The sequence below is a fragment of the Dreissena polymorpha genome, chromosome 8, assembly GCF_020536995.1.
Source record: "Dreissena polymorpha isolate Duluth1 chromosome 8, UMN_Dpol_1.0, whole genome shotgun sequence".
In the NCBI taxonomy this organism is placed as follows: Eukaryota; Metazoa; Mollusca; class Bivalvia; order Myida; family Dreissenidae; genus Dreissena; species Dreissena polymorpha.
The window spans coordinates 29,791,203-29,796,778 of NC_068362.1; the positions used below are offsets into that span (position 1 = coordinate 29,791,203).

The 5,576-nt window shown below is 32.6% G+C and overlaps 1 long non-coding RNA gene across 2 annotated transcripts in view; it reads left to right on the forward strand.

Annotated features, from left to right (window-relative positions):
* Positions 1-5,245, forward strand: part of LOC127842775 (uncharacterized) — a 6,424-nt gene extending 1,179 nt beyond the window's left edge. The window contains exons 1-2 of one of the 2 annotated variants that reach the window (XR_008031870.1): positions 1-3,372; positions 3,916-5,245. The exon at positions 1-3,372 is cut by the window's left edge and continues 1,179 nt beyond it. This is a non-coding gene — a long non-coding RNA (uncharacterized LOC127842775). The remainder of the gene's footprint in view (positions 3,373-3,915) is intronic. The other variant, XR_008031869.1, reaches the window with a different exon arrangement.
* Positions 5,246-5,576: the final 331 nt, after the last annotated feature.

Consider the following 5,576-nt stretch of genomic DNA (forward strand, 5'->3'; position numbering starts at 1 on the left):
GGTGTCAATAATGGTGCATGCATATGTGCTAATCAATTTACGATATTTTGGATAAATTGTGGTATAAATTTGGTTTGAAAAGAGCGTTGACAATAAGACTGTTGTTTTAAACTTAGATGAAAGGCATTTATCGGTTTTGTTAAATTTAGTTTCGTCATAGATAAATGCATTTTTAAAGATTAGGTACTGTAATGATAACAAAAGTAGACCGGATTTATTTGCAATATAAGTCATTTTGTTTTCGTGATAGTTTTTGTTCTTGTTTGGTGGCCTGTTGGCTTGATGTGTAAAGACATTTTGCTTTTATGGTGTTTGGCCGTTTTTTGAATGCCAGTTTACATGTGTAATTTTCTTATCGTTTTGGTAAAAGCCAGTTGACCAGATGTGGATAAACCCAGTTAGCGCGTGTAGTTTGTTAACCAAACTTATTAAAACGTGCGTTTACATTTACATTTTTGTTTTTATTTAATGTTAAGATTGTACTGTTCGAAGGATATTATATATATTGGAGAACATTAAATGTATGTTATTAAGGTCCAGATTGGCTTATGTAAATTAACCGGTTGGCTCGGGTTGTCCGTTGACAGTTTGTTGAAAGCAGATTTTTTCAGATGCGTATAAGCCAGTTTGCTTGCGTGTCAGTTCACTAAAATGTCTCAAAACACATGTTGAAATTGCATTTACACATGTTTGCGAAGTTTATTTTTTCAGAAGCCGGACAGTTCGAAGAATAAATAATGAATAGTGTAACATTATAGTAAGAGGGAAGCTCGAAAGGTATAATTTGTTTTTGTTTTTTGTGTGTGTGTAATTATGTGTTAGAAAATAACTTGTTAAGATTAATAATGATGATTTTATTGATGATGATGTTATAAATGTTGATGATGATGCTAACGTTATTGATGAGGAGGAGGAATAGTTGACCGTATTTTGTGAATGGATAATACTACATTAACGAATTTTGAGTGAATGAATTTATTTTAGGTTTGATAAATACCGAATGATGTTGGTCTATACATATTATTTAGAAGAGAAAGAGAGTATGGTTATGGTTTAGCACGTAAAAATGAAGGAGTTTCTAGGTTTTGCGTTTAATTGAACAAAAACAAGTAAAGATTCAGCAACAGGGATTATTCTCAGATGGTACATGTATTCCTTTTAGAGTCACAGAAATTCAACTTTGCATCAATAGCGGTTTTCTTTGAGATTTGTTTGATGGGTAAAAATTCCAAAAATTGATGAGTTTTGCAGCCGACCAAGTACCTATAGCTTTGTATTTGTGTGTGTTAAGCATTTTGTTGTTTTCAAATTAGTAAATCAAAATTAATACAGTGTTCTAGTATATCAATTGAGCTTATGCTATTGCCATGGAATTTTGAGCCAGGGTTCGATCAGTAGCTGAAAGTATGTCTGTGTTGTTGAATTGAACCTAAAAACAAATGTCAAGTCGGTAGTTTTAATTTTAAGAGCAGAACATACGTATTGATTGTGAGAACATTAGTAAAATGTGTTTGGTATTTGTGCATGTCTCTTGTGGTCATTGGACCAAGTTGTTTAAGGTCAATTGGCCTGATTTTGAAAGCCACTTTGCTTGTATGGTCAGTTGACCGCTTTTAAAGCCAGTCTATATGATGTGTGAAAGCCTGTTGGCTTGTGTTGTCAGGTTACCGAACTTTCTTAGAACGAAAGTCTCATAGAATTAACAATATTTGCAAGTTTATTGTTTGCAATGCAGTAACTGGACAGTTCGAATAGTATATTAAGTATTGAAGAACATAAAGGTATGGTTTATGTAGTATGTTATTATTATTACTAGGAGTGTTATGATGTATTTTATTTGGGTGCATTTGGAGAATTGCAAAGCCGGTAGTTAAAAAAGAGCCTATTACATCAGATATATTAAAGAAATTTTATCACACTTTTGTTTCTGAGGGCGATTGTTCTTTGGGGTATTTAAGAGACGTTACAATCTTTTTCTTATCTTATGCTGGTTTTTTAGGATAAGTGAAATTTTGTCTGTTAAAATATCAGATGTTGTATTTTTAGATACGCATTGTGATATTAAAGTTGAAAAGTCAAAAACGGACATTTTAAGAGAGAGTAATACTGTTCTGATTGCAAAAACTAATACAGACACATCTGTGAAATTGTTTGAAAAGTATTTGTGTGTTGCAGATATTGCATGTTCATCTACTGATTATGTGTTTAGACCAGTTTATTTGTGTAATGTTAAACACTGTTTCAAATTGATTTCTAATAATAAGCATATAAGTTATTCTACTATAAATGATAGTTTTAAGAAGAAGTTAAGTCTATTGGGTTATGTTTCTTCTAAATATGAACTTCATTCTTTTCGTGCTGGTGGAGCATCTATAAGTGCCAATAATAAGACTGTGGATAGACTTTGGCAAAGACATGGTAGATGAAAAAGTGTTTCCACTAAGAACGGATATGTTAAAGATTCTTTGAAAGACAGATTATCGGTGTCGCTAAATTTAGATTTGTGAAAAGTCATTATTAATGTATGTGTGATTTGAAATGTATGATGTGTTGTTCGTAGCACATTTAAAGACACTATAATATATTATTATATAAATAATTTGGAAATGCTTTTGAGTATTATTAAGTTCTGTGTTTGTGTTGTGTGTATGTTCCTTGTGGTCATTGGACCAATTTGTTTACGGCCATTTGGCCTCATTTGGTGAGCCAGTTGGCTTGTATGGTCAGTTGACCGTTTTTTAAAGCAAGTTGATCTGATGTGTGAAAGCCGGTTGGCTTTTGTGAGTTGACCTTATTTTCTTAAAAAGCATGTTCACATGGAATTAACAATCTTTGCAAGTTTATTTTTTGCAGTGCAGTAACTGGACAGTACGAATGGTATATTAAGTATTGGAGAACATAAAGGTATGGTTTATGTAGTATGTTATTATTATTAAAAGGATTATGATTATGATATTTTTTTATTTCCGTTTTAATTTTTTTTCATTAATTTTGTAAATATTGTTTTATTATATCTGTTTAATTTTCTTGTGCATTATTCGATTGGTCATTTGACCGTTTGTGAAGGCCAGAGTGTGCCTGATTTTGATTAGCCGTTTGGCTTGTGTGGTCATTTGACCGTTTGTGAAGGCCAGAGTGTGCCTGATGTTGATTAGCCAGTTGGCTTGTGTGGTCATTTGACCGTTTGTAAAGGCCAGAGTGTGCCTGATGTTGATAAGCCAGTTGGCTTGTGTGGTCAGTTGACCGTTGTTGAAGGCCATAGTGTGCCTATTTTGACTGAATTATTGTTATTGCTTTTACACATGTTTGTAATTGTATCTTTTCAGTTAAAACACAGTTCGAGAGGTATATAACGTGGTGGAGAATATTTGGGTATTCATTTTATGTTTCATATTATTTGTATTCTCTCTTTGTTTTATTCGAAAGTCCTGTCAAATACAAGCACTCACTCCTATTTTGTCTTTGGTTTATTATTTGTATGATAATGATAATGATGATGATATGGGTTATAAAGATGATGAGATTTTAATAGTATTTTGAGAATAGAGAATAATAAATTTACTCATAACTATGAGTAAATGAAATTATTCTCGGTTTGATAAATACGGTATAGTATGGTTTATTACGTGTTATTTAGAAGAGAGATTATGGTAATGGTTTAGCGCGAATAATGCACGGGTTTTGTATGCATGTTTTAGCGCGAAAGTGCACGAGTTTTTCGTTTTGGGGTATATATGATTTACACATCTATTGAGTCGCCATTCGAGGGTGTATTTGACAGGCAAACGTTATGGAACAAGAAAACGAAAGGGTGATAACCCCGCCCGCCCGCCCTTAATGAGCAAATGTATGGTTAAATAATTGGTTAAATTGCTTTTATGTTTATAATTTTGAAATTATAATGTCTATATTTAGTATATTTTCAGTTCGGTTTTTAGTCCATGTGAGATGGGATCTTAACACAAACCGATTCCTTTACTGGGAAAGACGATGGGTGTATTTTCATTTAAGTCTGAAGCAGCTAAGTTTTTTTTGATTATTTTGACTAATTTTTTTTTTTTTACTTAATATTGTGTTTGAATGAGGTTTTTTAAGTTATGGGTGTCATGTTTTTCGAGACTCTCACTTCCTGGAGATAGTACCTCCAGCATATTTATTGAAATATTGGTATGTTTAAATTTCAGTGTTATTATTTTTTGTTGTCTTTCGTAATGAACGTTTAATTTTAAAGACATTCTTATTGTACGATTACTTAATATTTTCATTTTGGTGTGACTGGTTAGATGTTGAAGTCGGTTTAATATAGCTGTTCGTCATATGCAATTATATATTTCTCGGAATACTTCTGATTTATCAACATTCTTTTTAGGTGCTTTATGGATTTTATGGTTTGAGTGATTTGTTTGTTTTTATGTTGATGTCCGGGGTGTGTGCGGGATGCTTTTGATGTTTGTTTTTTATGTTAATTTGCGCAATGAAATTTATAATGTTTTAATTACATTTTTTACTAAATAATACTTAATGTTTACAGTATAATAATAGCTGCTTATTTGTAGATTTCTCTAAAATTAGAGGTTTCGGGAGGTGATGAAGGCACCTAGACACCGGTCTCGAGCCATGGGTCCTCATACGTCCCCCTGCCATTAAAAGAAAAAATAAGAAAACAAAAATGGCAGTAGGGTTGCGTATCCCGCTCGCGGTTTTACCTGAATCGTTTATTACTACTGATTATTGTATGGGGTGTACGTGAAGTCATGTACACTTCTCTTGATTGGTGGTGATAGATGAATCTTGCAGATATTAGCAGCTTCTTTGAACAAATTAATTTTTCACAATTGTTAATTTATAATATTTAAGCAAGTTAGCGTGATTGATGGGCATTGGGGGTGTCCTGTGTGCACTTTGGGCATTGGCCGGGAGCAGTTTATTCAAACAGTAACTCTTTATTTGAGATATATACATGACGTCTAATTGTTATGAATAAATTTGCATTTTTTCACATGACACACATGTGCATGTGAAGAATTCATAATTACGTGCCCTACAGCATTTAAATAGTATCGTTTCAGTTCTTTATACACCTGAACAAAGATGTTACACCGTTTCCAGTCGTCTCGAGGCTCATCAATTGAGCGGCGCCGTTGAGGTCGATATCCATTGCACATACAACACATACGGGCGTCAGAAGAATTGTTTTTTGCATTTATATGTTGAAAGTCCTGTCAAATACAAGCACTCACTCCTATTTTGTCTTTGGTTTATTATTTGTATGATAATGATAATGATGATGATATGGGTTATAAAGATGATGAGATTTTAATAGTATTTTGAGAATAGAGAATAATAAATTTACTCATAACTATGAGTAAAGTAGGATTTTTGCCAAAGGCAACCAACTTACCTGTATTTTCTTATATCGATTTTTAATCCGAAAAATGAAATGTGTGACGATTGGAAGTAAACAGTTAAAACGTATAATTTTACTTAATGTTGTTAGTGCAACCGTCCCATACACAATTTTAGAGTCGGACGTACAAAATACAGAGTATGAATTTAATAATACGGTTCAGTAAAAT